The following is a 16,098-nucleotide window of genomic DNA, read 5'->3' as shown; positions in this document are numbered from 1 at the left end:
CACAGTTACGCTATTAGGCACACTATCTAAGTGCAAACTTTTGGCACAGTGACACTATTAGGCACACTTTCTAGATTCAACTATACCACAGTTACGCTATTAGGCACAATTTCTAGCTTTAAATTTTATCACAGTGGCGCAATTAGGCACACTTTCTAGATTCGACTATACCACAATGACGCTATTAGGCAGACTTTCTAAATTCAATTATACCACAGTGACGCTATTAGGCACACTTTCTAAATTCAGCTTTAACACAGTGGCGCTATTAGGTACACTTTCACAATTGAACTTTAATACAGTGATGCTAATAGGCACACTCAGTGATGTTGGGAATACCTTCTAAATTCAACTTTAACACAGAGACGCTATTAGGCACACTTTCACAATTGAACTTTAACACAGTGACGCTATTAGGCACACTCAATTGTCAAACTAGAAATTATATCGTGCCTCCTATTGCTATGAATATATGTATATTGGCCTATGCCAAGCTGCTAACAAGCTGCTTATAAACTACATGTGAATAAACTCGCATTGCAAGGTCCTGACCTTAGAAACCATGTAAACTGTCATTTTGGGTCAAGCCGCCATTTTAGGTTTTCTTGCTCTATAAAGTCACCATGTGAGCTAAAATGGTAGCCTATGTTATTCAGAACAGAACTTGATTGTCATGACCTCTGTACAGCTAATGTATAACTTGCCTGCAGGCCACTTGTTAGGGTCATGAGCTGAGACCTTGTCCTTCTGCTGACCTGTGTGCAATGGATTACCTGTATCACCGAAACTGATCTATAATTGAATGAGAAAACCTGCTTAACTACATTGTATAAACTAAGTCCCGCATTGTAATGTTAGGCCTAGAGCATACATTATTACCATTTCTTCTTGTTAATGTATAAACCTAAGATGAACTAGATTTGACCTGGCAAGGGACCCTAGAGCAGTAACTTATTTATGGAATGGTTAACCTGCAGAAAGGCTGGACAACAGGCTGGAGAAATGTATAAAAGCCTGACTGTTTCAATGAATATTTGCACTCACTGAGCACACCGAACCACGCCGGAGTTCGCTGTGTTGTACTGAGGGTCGATAGCTATCTGAATTTTGTTCTGTTCTTTTGTAACTGGATTCAGTATAAAATTAAGTACTTTGTATGTTCCTTTGTAACCTGTGTTTGGTGTGTTTCCTTTTTGGTTACCCTGCCTCATATTATTTCCTTGTTTTCACAGTTGGTGCCCGGAATAGGGACCCTCAAGATTGATGCCGGATTATTGAAGGTTGACGCACGCTATCAGACCGGGATCGGACGGTGTGACATAACGGGCCCGACTGAACGAGACGCGACACCTCAACAGAGCTGCACAATCCGTTCCCTGGACGATAGCTGTGTGGTCTGAGACGGCATCTTGACGAGGGTCAATTTTTTGAGGCGGGCAGATTTGCCGAAATCACCATACACAAGGTAAAATTCGTTAGGTAAGTCCTTTGTAAACCGATCGGTCCTCCTTAGGTTTGGTCAGGTGAGTCGTTACCCGACTCTTAATTTAACCCTGACAATTTGAATTTGGCGCATTGTATCTGCAGACACAATTATTGACCAGGTAACACCGAGGATTTGAGAAATGCCTGGGAAATTGTCTAGCTGCTTTAGGGCATTATTCCGCAGCGATAGACAATCTTTGGAATTTAGCCATCCGGCACCACAGGAGGGGTCACCGGCATGTACTATGTACTGTAAGCATGGCATTGGAAGTGTAGTATTTAATAAAATTTGGCACAGACAAACCAGACATGCCTCTGAACTTCAGTGGCCAGTCAATGGTAGTTTTGAGATCCCTCGTATTGAATATTTAGAGTCAGTCTTGTTAAAAAAGAAGGCCAGACCTGCAGCATTTGATGTTTTGCAAAATTGGAAAAGAGAAGCATTGCAGCAGCTTAAAAGTAGGGAAAAACATGTGCGCCGTCATAAAACAAATGCTGAAAAGGTGTTGTTATATGATCAGGACAAACAGTCTGAGTCGGTTAGGAATATGGACAGGGCTTTCTCACTCGGTATTCAGAAAATCTATCCTTCTAAAGATCTTCATGTTTCTGATGAGTTTATCGACAAATTGTTAAATGAACGAAGTCCTGGTGCCTCTGCACCACCTCCGTATGTTCCTCTTCCTCCTGCTGTACCTCTTCCTGCTGTTATTCCTGCTCTTCCTGCTCAACCTGTTGTTCCTATTCCTCCGGTTGTTGTTCCTCCACCTGCTCCTCTGCCTCTTCCCATTGCACCAGTAATAGTACCTCCATTGAATTTGCCTGCACCCTCACTCCCAAGTAGTTCTGTACCGCTTGTAGTTGATCAGGGTGCGGGGTCCAGGATTTTTACTCGTAATACTGTTCCTACAGAAAAGAAACAGGATTTGTTAGCATGGGCTAAGCATTGTATGGAGAGAGATGATCGAGCTAATGTTCTTGCCACACTTTCAAATATGGATAATTTTCCTGAGAAAAATGTTTTCATTGAAGGTTTAGGGATTCATTTATGTGTAATGTGGGGTAAATTAAATAATGCAGACCTCCCACAAGGGTTGAGGGACCTGAATACTTTAGCGTTTTCAAGAGACACTGTGGAGAAGGTACATGAGCATGTTGAGAGGATATTTGAGTATAGAAAGGAGTTGGAAAGGTTACGGAATGAGGATGACGAAGAAGAAAGTATGTATGTACAGAAACAATTTCTTCGATGTCGTAAATCGACATCTGAGGAGGCGCGAATTTGTACAAAAGATGCTATTAGATGGATTTCAGACATATCGATAACTCCAGTTGAGGTACATGACACATACAGTCAATATACGCTAGAAATGCAGAGGAAAGTGATACAGGTAATGGTAGAGTACCTGCAGGATGAATGTTTAAAGAGAAAGGTTAGTTGTCCCACAGAGTTATTGAGCATTTATAAGAGAGCTTTTTCACTTGACACTTCTTCAACTGCTTTAGCGCTCGACTTAGCTCTGTTGCTTAGTAAGCGTTCGGAGTTGCCTACATCTCAGTTGCCTATGAGAGAGGTTCCTCCGACATTTGTCCCAAAGGTTGAGATTCCTGCTAATGCTGCAGCAGGTACACCTGCTGTGGACATTCCTGCACATTATGTATCGCAGTTTGTTCACGTCCCGGTTTCACGACAGGAAGTGAATATTATTAGACAAACTATTCCTGACATTAGGAAAAATCTGACAGGGTTCTATAAAGAGATAGAGTCCGTTTTGCAGTCCTCAGTGTTTACCCTAGGCGACATTGATTTGCTATTCCCTGTACTCCTGCCTGTAGATTTGTGGAAACAAGTTAGAACTATAGACGATGTACCAGGGTTGGGAGATACATGGGCTAACATAGTTAGGCTTGATGGGGAAAGGCCAGCTGGTGAGAGACCACCTCAGGTGATACTAACTTTGCGTGACAGAATCATTGCAAAACTGAAAACTATAATCCCCGAAAAGAGAATTATTTGGGACAAGCTTACGGCCTGTGTCCAAGGAAAATCTGAGGGTGCTACCGAGTTCTTTATTCGGTTCGAACAGGTATTCTCGGATTTCAGTGGACAAGACTTAGGCACAGAGTCTGGGAAAAGATTATTTGTGGACAAATTTGTACGTGGATTGCTGCCTGACATCCAGTCGCAAATTATGTCTTTGAGAGCGCTTGGCAGGCGAAATCCCAATCAGAAGTACTGCACATGGCTCAGTACTACGAGGACCGTGTCAATAATGAAAAAGATAGAGTCGAGAAGAGAAAAGGTGATTTGAAGACTAAAGTATTGTTACAGCAAATTGTTAGAGGCCCCAGAGGGGGTAGTTCGCAGATTAGAGTTCAGTATGTTCCACAAGGGAATGTGCCCTTGGGTCCTGTGAATATTAACCAGTGTGCCTATTGTCGCCAGGAGGGTCATTGGCGTGCACAATGCCCCGTCCTTCGACAGAGGTCGAATAACACATTTGGAAATATGGGTAGACGATCCAGGGGTCGCCTGGGTGTAGGGGGCCCTGGTAGAGGCCAGTTTTCGCAGGATCCCCAACAACCTTTTTCACAGGATAATCAGACTTCGAGTGTGGATACTAGAAACATATTTGATCATCCTTCTGCTGCATATCTATCTGAAGAGCTTCCTTTTGATGATATTTTGTTTCGTTAGGATTGCCCGAAGCAGGGTTTGGAACCTACACCTATTCCCGTTAATCAGAAAGGTCCCTACGTTGAAATGGTAGTGGGAAATAGGAAACATCAATTTTTGATAGACACTCATTCTCGGGTTCCAAACATTCCACTGTCAGGGCAAACCAATGTTTCTGTAGGGTTTTCTGGCACACCAGTTGTTTGTCCGGTTTCTTCACCGGTACCTATTTCTTTGGGTCCCTTTACGGACCACTGTCCATTTCTCTTGACTTCGAATTGTGGAGAGAATTTGCTGGGGTTGAATCTGTTGAAGGAATTAAATGCAGTAATTCATTGTTCTTCTGATGGAGTGCGTTTGACGATTTCACCACAGCAATGTTCTGTTTCGCAATTCTTGACTAGACCTTTGCCGCCAGAATTCAGTAATGTACCAGAGTGTTTGTGGGCAGTTGATGACAATGATGTCGGTGTTTTGCAGATTGAGCCTGTTAAAATAGTTTTGAAACATGGAATTAAGCTGCCCCGTATTCCACAGTATAAGATCTCAGTTGAAGGCGAGCGAGCTTTGAAGAGCATTGTTTCCGATTTTGTGCATCGTGGGGTGATTGAGGAGATTGCAGGAAGTTTGTGCAATAGTCCGATTTTACCCGTGTACAAAAAAGGTGATAATGCAATTCCATTTCGTTTTATAATTGATTTACGTGCCATTAATAAAGTCATCGCTCCGCAATTTCCAATTGTGCCCGATGTGACGACAATATTAACCATGATTCCAGCTACGGCTACTCACTTCAGTGTTGTGGACCTAAAGAATGCTTTCTTCAGTATTCCTATACATGAGGATAGTAGATACTTGTTCGCGTTCACCTTAGGGGGACGCTCATTCACATTTACTCGTGCACCTCAAGGTTATACTGAGAGTCCTAGTATTTATAGTAGGGCTTTGAAAGAGCAGCTTGATACCCTTGGATTGCCCCCTACTTGTACGTTGCTTCAATATGTTGATGATTTGCTTTTAGCCGCTGACTCTGAGAGCTCTTGTAAAGAGGGCACTGTGTTGTTGCTCATCCATCTAGCTAAGCATGGTCACAAAGCTTTGCTTAAAAAGTTTCAATATTGTTGCCAGGAGGTCGCCTATTTAGGCTATCTCCTGTCAAAGGAAGGAAGAATATTGACACCTGAAAGAATAAAACACATTTCTGGCATGTCTGTCCCAAATACACAAAAGGAAGTTAGAGCCTCGATAGGTATGGCTTCTTACTGTAGGTTATGGATCCCAAACTTCTCACTAGTGATTAAACCGATGTTGGCCTTGACGAAGAAGGGTATTTCTTCGCCATTGCCATGGAATACGGAGCATCAACATTCATTCGAGTTGCTCAAGACTGCATTATGTTCGGCGCCAGTTTTGGGCACACCGAACTATGCGAAGGCCTTTTTGTTGTTTGTGCATGAATGTGATGGATGTGCTTTGGCTGTATTAACGCAAGAACATGGAGGGAAGAATAGGCCATGCGGTTACTACTCTTCCGCCCTTGATCCTGCTGCATGCGCTTTGCCGAGATGTTTGCGTGCTGTCGCAGCTGCTGCTGCGTCTGTAAAACAGAGTGAGGGAATGGTCCTAGGCCATGATTTAACCCTGATGGTGCCTCACTCTGTAGATATTCTATTGAACAAAACCCAAACGCAACACCTCACTTCCGCACGACTGACAAGATATGAATTAATCTTGTTTGCTCCCCACATTCAAATTAGGAGGTGCTGCGTTCTTAATCTGGCTGAACTCCTACCTTTCCCGCAAAATACTGTTTGCGGTGACGAAGAGTCACATGACTGCCTGTATACTACTGAACAAGATACAAAAGGCAGAGTTGATTTGAGGGACACTCCTTTGGATAACCCACAAGGGGAGCTGTTTTGTGATGGCTCCTGCTTCAAACTACTGGATGGTACATCCACAGCTGCTTATGCAGTCACTACATTGAGTACGGTTGTGGAGACCAAGAGAATTACGCATAACTCTGCGCAGGCCGCAGAGATTATAGCATTGACTCGAGCTTGTGAGCTTTCCGAAGGGCTAACAGTAAACATATATACTGATAGCCAGTATGCCTTTGGGGTGGCTCACAACTTTGGGAGACTTTGGTCAGAGAGAGGGTTTTTAACTTCGCATGGCACCAAGATCCAACATGGCTCCCTGATAGTACAATTGCTTTCAGCGCTTGCGCTCCCTAGTCAGTTAGCAATCATTAAGTGCGCAGCACATTGCAAGATTATAGATGATGTAGGGAAAGGGAATGCTTTCGCTGATCAAATAGCTAGACAAACTGCCTCTGATCTCTTCATGGAGATGTATGTTTCAAGGGAGACTGTAGATGCCTATGCAATGGATGAGGGTGTTGGGTCTGTACGGGATATCCAAGCCGATGCCACATTAGAAGAATCCAAGAGGTGGGCTGAGGGCTTGGGGAAACTCGATGATGATGGGTGTTGGGTGGACATGGTTGAAGGGAAATGGTTGCTTCCTAATGCCTATATAGTAATGATGGTTACCATGGCACACGGTCCCACACATGTGTGCGCTCAACAGATCATGAGAATGTTAGAGAAAGTCTGGGTAAATGATAAGATTTCAAAAATTGCCCAGCATTATGTCCAAAATTGCATGATTCGCCTACAACACAATGTGGGAAAGGGGACAGCAACTCCAAGAGGTAGCTTTGGGCCTCCTTCTGTCCCGTTTGAAGTGATTCACTTTGACTTTATTGAAATGGAGCGATGTAACAATCCAAAATATGTCCTTGTGGTCATTTGCGCCTTTAGTAAGTGGGTCGAGGCTTTCCCTGTTAAAAACGCTACAGCCATGACCACTGCAAAGACCATGTTAAAGGAATTCTTCCCACGGTTCGGTTTGCCGAGAGTTATCTGGTCGGATAATGGTCCGCATTTTATCTCTGCTGTAATTCTACAGATATGTACGGCATTGCAAATTGACAAACGATTCCATTCGGCCAGACATGCTCAGAGCGCCGGATTAGTGGAAAGACACAATGGTATCATAAAAAACAAGCTCGCTAAAACGTGTGCCCGCACCAAACTAAAATGGCCGGACGCCTTATCGATCGTGTTACTTTCAATGCGGACAACCCCTCAAACTAAGACTGGGCTCTCTCCCTTTGAGGTGGTAATGGGGAGACCTGCTAATATTTGGGGTTTGCCTAAAAGCTGCGCATTGCGCGATGTAGAAAATGTACTTCTCTCCGACTATTGTAACCAATTGACTAAAAACCTGTTTTCAATTTATCACCAGGTGCGAGAGGCATTGCCGGTGAGGTACGAGGTACGAGGACCCCGGTCACAGTCTACGACCAGGGGATTGGATCCTCGTTAAATCCTTCGATAGAGCGTCTTGCCTCGCACCACGTTGGAGGGGCCCCTACCAGGTGCTTCTGGTCACTGAGACTGCGGTGCGGGTAGGAGGACGTCGCCACTGGATCCACGGCAGCCACACCAAACGGATCCCACACCCAGTGCCATACGATACAGAAGATGCAGAACCCCTTTCCGACATTGAAACCAACGTACCCGAAATGGCAGACGGTGGAGAGAGAGTATCGGAGGCCGTTCCGGAAGTTGTAAGGCCCGACAAAACGGCCATCTTGCCTCCTTGCTCTCCCACTGCATCGTTTGTGGATCATCCATCTTCTGATCCAACTTCTGTTCACTCGCCACCTCCTGTGGGAAGTGACGACATCCTGTCTGCTGATTCTTTTGCACCGGAAACTGTGAAGTATAATCTCCGCCCAAGGAGATAGGTTTGCAATACGGCTCTTGCTGTACAATTGAAAGAATTTGAGGGCTTGCCTTTTTTTGGCCCAATTGCATAAAGGGTTCTGCTGGCTAAGGGTTGTGGGAAAAGACATTAAGAAGACGTGCGACCGGAGTCGCCAGCAAACAAACAATTGGTGTTTCTCGATTGAAGACGACAATGCCCGCATCCGCTACCGTTCGTACTGAACTTTTGGACAAAAATGTGACTAGGAGAGACAATGAGCAGATATGTATGGGGGCCCCGAAAATGTTTTGTTGTCTACTGGTGATAATCACGGGACTTTTAGTAACTGTTGGTTGTGGGTTTTGGTATTTGGAGAGAATGTACCCTTTGAATGATTTCCTACCTGTTGAAAATATAACTGTTGTTCCTACTCCTTCTGTGCAACTACATACCTTGTCACCTAGAGATCTTTTGCATAGACGGAATTATCAAAATAACACTCTACTTCTAATTATGAATGCTACCCATGCAATCTTTAACAGAACCAATTGTTGGATCTGCTTGCATTTACCGCAACATGGGGATACGGGGCTAGGTTGGTATATGGCACTAATTTGAATAGTTTTGAGAAACGTGTTCTGACTCCCCTGGGATGCTCGCTTTTCGCAAATAGGAGTAAGCTCAATATTGCTTCTATTAGGCCTTCTGATAGACTGTCTCGTCCTTTCCAATCTTTGATTTCCTTTCAAATGGCTCCGAGAGGCAATATGGATGCCGTGCCTCCTTCTTATACTGTTAACCATAGCCCCGATTCAGTTTCTTTCTGCATCCAAAGGCATGGCACCCGGTCAATGGGAGATTTTAAAGGTTGTGCCAACGTTGCAAATTTGACTGGGGAAGACAGACCTTTGTATGTAGGCGAACCTATCTATTTTGTTTGCGGTAATGTAGCATTTCCATGGTTGCCCAGGGATTGGCAGGGAACTTGTTATCTAGGAATCCTGTTACCTGGGGTGTTTATAGCAAGTACTGTAGAGGTTTCGAAGGCTCGTCCACGGTGGGACGAGAATGGTGACACTCCAGCACAAGGTTTTAGGATATGTAGCGAAATCATTCCTTCCATTCTTTGGGCAGATAGCGAATTCCGAGGATATCAGGAAACTAGCGAGAGTACTGGAGAGAACCATCAACCGAACCACAGATATACTCTATTATATGACTTTAGAGCAGAAAGCAATCAGATTGGTAGCGCTTCAGAACCGGATGGCATTAGATGTCATTCTGGCTGAACGTGGTGGAGTATGTAAACTAGTGGGGTCCGCTTGCTGTGTTTTCGTACCGGATTCCTCCCCAACTATTTTTAAGGCAATACAGAATCTGCACATTCTTAGTTCAGAAGTGCATGTTCCCGAGGAAAATTGGGATCTTAGCGCTTGGTTCTGGGACTTCTTGCTGTCTTGGGGTTGGAAAGTGCTTTCAGTCTTGCTGATTATTTTGGGAATTCTGCTATTTCTTTGTTGTTGTATCCAATGTCTACCAAGTATATGTTCAATGCTAGGGGGATGTTGCGCTCAGGCGATAGGTACAATAGGACATAAAGTGTATGCCCCGGATAAAACCTCTAAGGAGTATGTACTGAAAGAGATCTTAGTAAAAGATCTAAATGGCAATAGATATTTCTGACAGCTATTCAGGGTGTATGGACGATGACACATGGAGTTATTTGCAGGGAGATCAGAAGTAGTTTAGCACTTGGCATAGGCCAAAAGGAGGGTTTTGTCAAACTAGAAATTATATCGTGCCTCCTATTGCTATGAATATATGTATATTGGCCTACGCCAAGCTGCTAACAAGCTGCTTATAAACTACATGTGAATAAACCCGCATTGCAAGGTCCTGACCTTAGAAACCATGTAAACTGTCATTTTGGGTCAAGCCGCCATTTTAGGTTTTCTTGCTCTATAAAGTCACCATGTGAGCTAAAATGGTAGCCTATGTTATTCAGAACAGAACTTGATTGTCATGACCTCTGTACAGCTAATGTATAACTTGCCTGCAGGCCACTTGTTAGGGTCATGAGCTGAGACCTTGTCCTTCTGCTGACCTGTGTGCAATGGATTACCTGTATCACCGAAACTGATCTATAATTGAATGAGAACACCTGCTTAACTACATTGTATAAACTTAGTCCCGCATTGTAATGTTAGGCCTAGAGCATACATTATTACCATTTCTTCTTGTTAATGTATAAACCTAAAATGAACTAGATTTGACCTGGCAAGGGACCCTAGAGCAGTAACTTATTTATGGAATGGTTAACCTGCAGAAAGGCTGGACAACAGGCTGGAGAAATGTATAAAAGCCTGACTGTTTCAATGAATATTTGCACTCACTGAGCACACCGAACCACGCCGGAGTTCGCTGTGTTGTACTGAGGGTCGATAGCTATCTGAATTTTGTTCTGTTCGTTTTGTAACTGGATTCAGTATAAAATAAAGTACTTTGTATGTTCCTTTGTAACCTGTGTTTGGTGTGTTTCCTTTTTGGTTACCCTGCCTCATATTATTTCCTTGTTTTCACACAATGATGTTGGGAATATCTTTTAAATTCAACTTTAACACAGTGACGCTATTAGGCACACTTTCTAAATTCAGCTTTAACACAGTAACGCTTTTTGGCACACTTTCTAGATTCAACCATAGCACAGTGACGCTAATCAGGCAGACTCTCTAAATTCAACTATAGCACAATTACGCTATTAGGTACACTTTCTAGGTTCAAACTTTTGGCACAGTGACGCTATTAGGCACACTTTCTAGATCAACTATACCACAATTACGCTGTTAGGCACACTTTCTAGGTTCAAACTTTTGGCACAGTGACACTTTTGGCACAGTGACGCTATTAGGCACACTTTCTAGATCAACTATACCACAATTACGCTGTTAGGCACACTTTCTAGGTTCAAACTTTTGGCACAGTGACGCTATTAGGCACACTTTCTAGATTCAAATATTAGCACAGTGATGCTAATTAGGCACACTTTCTAAATTCAACTATTCCAGTTACGCTATTAGGCACACTTTCTAGATTTGTCTATACCACAATGACGCTATTAGGCAGACTTTCTAAATTCATCTTTACCACAGTGACTCTATAATGGGATACTTTCTAAGTTCAATTATAGCACAGTGACATTGGTTAGGGCACACTCACTGGTGTTGGGAGTACAGTCAAGAAGCAAGGTTTAATATAGCAGACCTATTACGGAACATGACCTTATTATGGGACTGAATGATGTAACATAATAGAGTGTTTTAGACTTTTAATGAAGGGTGGTAGGGCTTTCTGGCGTGAAGTAATTGCTTCAGTCCCCACCCTTACTTACGTTTTAGTTGGTGCTGGTTGACGGCAGGCTACTGGCTTCATGCTTCTTCTGCGGATACCTGCAGATACTCTCTGGAGCCGCCTCATTGGAGCCGCCCTTTGTCTCGGGCCCTTCATCGCAGGGCTGCATGGGCAGAGTGCTGCCCTGGGAAGGTCGGTAATGGCCTGGGTAACACAGTCTAATGGGCCAATCAGGGCGCAGAGGGCTGGTCAGGAGGCTGGAGGCGGATTACCAGGAAGTGGGGTGGGCGCGAGGGTTGCGGGAGGGAATTCGGGGCCTGGGACTGGTAAAATGTGGGTTTGGTCATTGAACACCAGGGATTGCTCAAATGGAGGCCTTGGTGCAGGAGCGGGTCGCTAGACCTTCCACACACGGTCTAATGGGCCAATCAGGGCACAGAGGGCGGGTCGGGAGGTGGATAACCAGGAAGCGGGGAGGGCGTGAGGGTTTGGGGAGAGAATTTGGGGCCTGATAAAATGTGGGTTTGGGCACTGAACACAAGGGATTGCTCAAATAGGTACAGGTGCAGGGATTTACTCCCTGGGCAGGGTCTTAGAGAAATGGGGGCATCGGTGCAGGAGCGGGTCGCTAGTCCTTCTGCACACGGTCTAATGGGCCAATCAGGGAGCAGAGGGCGGGTCGGGAGGCAGGAGGTGGATAACCAGGAAGCAGGGAGGGCACGAGGGTTGCGGGAGGGAATTCAGGGCCTGGGGCCTGATAAAATGTGGGTTTGGGCACTGAATACCAGGGATCGCTCAAATAGGTACAGGTGCAGGGATTTACTCACCGGGCAGGGTCACAGAGAAATGGAGGACTCGGTGCAGGAGCGGGTCGCTAGATCTTCCACACACGGTCTAATGGGCCAATCAGGGCACAGAAGGCGAGTCGGGAGGCGGATAACCAGGAAGCGGGCAGGGCGTGAGTGAGGGAATTCGGGGTCTGGAGCCTGATAAAATGTGGGTTTGGGCTCTGAACGCCAGGGATTGCTGAAATTGGTACAGGTGCAGGGATTTACTCACCGGGCAAAGAGGGCGGGTAAGGAGGCGAATAACCAGGAAGCAGGGAGGGCGCAAGGATTGCAGGAGGGAATTTTGGGCCTGGGGCCTGATAAAATGTGGGTTTGGGCACTGAACACCAGGGATTGCTCAAATTGGTACAGGTGCAGGAATTTACTCACTGGGCAGGGTCACAGAGAAATGGGGGTCTCGGTGCAGGAGCGGGTCGCTAGACCTTTGACACACAGTCTAATGAGCCAATCATGGTGCAGAGGGCAGGTCCTGAAGCGGATAACCAGGAAGCGGGGATGGCGCAAGGGTTGCGGGAGTGAATTTGGGGCCTGATAAAATGTGGGTTTGGGCACTGAACACAAGGGATTGCTCAAATAGGTACAGGTGCAGGGATTTACTCCCTGGGCAGGGTCGTAGAGAAATGGGGGCCTCGGTGCAGGAGCGAGTCACTAGTCCTTCCACACATGGTCTAATGGGCCAATCAGGGCACAGAGGGTGGGTTGGGAGGCGTATAACCAGGAAGCAGGGAGGGCGTGAGGGTTACGGGAGGGAATTCGGGACCTGGGGCCTGATAAAATGTGCCTTTGGGCAGTGAACACCAGGGATTGCTCAAATAAGTACAGGTGCAGGGATTTACTCACTGGGCAGGGTCGCAGAGAATTGGGGGCATTGGTGCAAGAGCGGGTCGCTAGACCTTCCACACCAGGTTTAATGGGCCAATCAGGGCACAGAGGGCGGGTCGGGAGGCGGGAGGTGGATAACCAGGAAGCAGGGAGGGCACAAGGGTTGTGGGAGGGAATTTAGGGCCTGGGGACTGGTAAAATGTGGGTTTGGGCATTGAACACCAGGGATTGCTCAAATGGGGGCCTTGGTGCAGGAGCGAGTCGCTAGACCTTCCACACACGGTCTAATGGGCCAATCAGGGCACAGAGGCCAGGTCGGGAGGTCGATAACCAGGAAGCGGGGAGGGCGCGAGGGTTGGGGGAGAGAATTTGGGGCCTGATAAAATGTGGGTTTGGGCACTGAACACAAGGGATTGCTCAAATAGGTACATGTGCAGGGAATTACTCCCTGGGCAGGGTCTTAGAGAAATGGGGGCCTTGGTGCAGGAGCGGGTCGCTAGTCCTTCCAAACAGGGTCTAATGGGCCAATCAGGGACCAGAGGGTGGGTCGGGAGGCAGGAGGTGGATAACCAGGAAGCAGGGAGGGCGCGAGGGTTGCGGGAGGGAATTCAGGGCCTGGTTCCTGATAAAATGTGGGTTTGGGCACTGAACACCAGGGATCGCTCAAATAGGTACAGGTGCAGAGATTTACTCACCGGGCAGGGTCACAGAGAAATGGGGCCTCAGTGCAGGAGCGGGTTGCTAGACCTTCCACACATGGTCTAATGGGCCAATCAGGGCACAGAGGGCGAGACGGGTGGCGGATAACCAGGAAGCGGGGAGGGCGTGAGGGAGGGAATTCGGGGTCTGGAGCCTGATGAAATGTGGGTTTAGGCTCTGAACACCAGGGATTGCTCAAATTGTTACACGTGCAGGTATTTACTCACCGGGCAAAGAGGGCAGGTCAGGAGGCGAATAACCAGGAAGCAGGGAGGGCGCAAGGATTGCAGGAGGGAATTTTGGGCCTGGGGCCTGTTAAAATGTGGGTTTGGGCACTGAACACCATGGATTGCTCAAATTGGTACAGGTGCAGGGATTTACTCACTGGGCAGGGTCACAGAGAAATGGGGGCCTCGGTGCAGGAGCGGGTCGCTAGACCTTCCACACGCAGTCTAATGAGCCAATCATGGTGCAGAGGGCAGGTCAGGAGGCGGATAACCAGGAAGCGGGGATGGCGCAAGGGTTGCGGGAGAGAATTTGGGGCCTGATAAAATGTGGGTTTGGGCACTGAACACAAGGGATTGCTCAAATAGGTACAGGTGCAGGGATTTACTCCCTGGGCACGGTCGTAGAGAAATGGGGGCCTCGGTGCAGGAGCGAGTCACTAGTCCTTCCACACATGGTCTAATGGGCCAATCAGGGCACAGAGGGCGGGTTGGGAGGCGTATAACCAGGAAGCAGGGAGGGCGCGAGGGTTACGGGAGGGAATTCGGGGCCTGGGGCCTGATAAAATGTGCCTTTGGGCACTCTACACCAGTGATTGCTCAAATAAGTACAGGTGCAGGGATTTACTGACTGGGCAGGTTCGCAGAGAAATGTGGGCATTGGTGCAGGAGCGGGTCGCTAGACCTTCCACACCCGGTCTAATGGGCCAGTCAGGGCACAGAGGGCGGGTCGGGAGGCGGGAGGTGGATAACCAGGGAGCGAAGAGGGCACGAGGGTTGTGGGAGGGAATTCGGGGCCTGGGGACTGGTAAAATGTGGTTTTGGGCATTGAACACCAGGGATTGCTCAAATGGGGGCCTTGGTGCAGGAGCGAGTCACTAGACCTTCCACACAAGGTCTAATGGGCCAATCAGGGCACAGAGGCCGGGTCGGGAGGTGGATAACCAGGAAGCGGGGAGGGCGCGAGGGTTGGGGGAGAGAATTTGGGGCCTGATAAAATGTGGGCTTGGGCACTGAACACAAGGGATTGCTCAAATAGGTACATGTGCAGGGAATTACTCCCTGGGCAGGGTCTTAGAGAAATGGGGGCCTTGGTGCAGGAGCGGGTCGCTAGTCCTTCCACACAGGGTCTAATGGGCCAATCAGGGAGCAGAGGGCGGGCGGGGAGGCAGGAGGTGGATAACCAGGAAGCAGGGAGGGCGCGAGGGTTGCGGGAGGGAATGCAGGACCTGGGGCCTGATAAAATGTGGGTTTGGGCACTGAACACCAGGGATTGCTCAAATTGGTACAGGTGCAGGGATTTACTCACGGGGCAAAGAGGGCGGGTCAGGAGGCGGATAACCAGGAACTAGGGAGGGCGCAAGGATTGCAGGAGGGAATTTGGGGCCTGGGGCCTGATAAAATGTGGGTTTGGGCACTGAACACCAGGGATTGCTCAAATTGGTACAGGTGCAGGGATTTACTCACTGGGCAGGGTCACAGAGAAATGGGGGCCTCCGTGCAGGAGCGGGTCGCTAGACCTTCCACACGCAGTCTAATGAGCCAATCATGGTGCAGAGGGCAGGTCAGGCGGCGGATAACCAGGAAGCGGGGATGGCGCAAGGGTTGCGGGAGAGAATTTGGGGCCTGATGAAATGTGGGTTTGGGCACTGAACACAAGGGATTGCTCAAATAGGTACAGGTGCAGGGATTTACTCCCTGGGCAGGGTCGTAGAGAAATGGGGGCCTCGGTGCAGGAGCAAGTCACTAGTCCTTCCATACATGGTCTAATGGGCCAATCAGGGGGCAGAGGGCAGGTTGGGAGGCGTACAACCAGGAAGCAGGGAGGGCGCGAGGGTTACGGGAGGGAATTCGGGGCCTGGGGCCTGATAAAATGTGCCTTTGGGCACTGGACACCAGAGATTGCTCAAATAAGTACAGGTGCAGGGATTTACTCACCGGGCAGGGTCGCAGAGAAATGGGGGCATTGGTGCAGGAGCGGGTCGCTAGACGTTCCACACCCAGTCTATTGGGCCAATCAGGGCACAGAGGGCGGGTCGGGAGGCGGGAGGAGGATAACCAGGAAGCGGGGAGGGCACGAGGGTTGTGGGAGGGAATTCGGGGCCTGGGGACTGGTAAAATGTGGGTTTGGGCATTGAACACCAGGGATTGCTCAAATGGGGGCCTTGGTGCAGGAGCGAGTCGCTAGACCTTCCACACATGGTCTAATGGGCCAATC

The sequence above is a fragment of the Ambystoma mexicanum genome, chromosome 10 (genome assembly GCF_040938575.1).
Source record: "Ambystoma mexicanum isolate Mex_15411 chromosome 10, UKY_AmexF1_1, whole genome shotgun sequence".
Lineage (NCBI taxonomy): Eukaryota > Metazoa > Chordata > Amphibia > Caudata > Ambystomatidae > Ambystoma > Ambystoma mexicanum.
The sequence above is the reverse complement of the archived record's forward strand: the minus strand, read 5'-3'. Positions refer to the sequence as shown.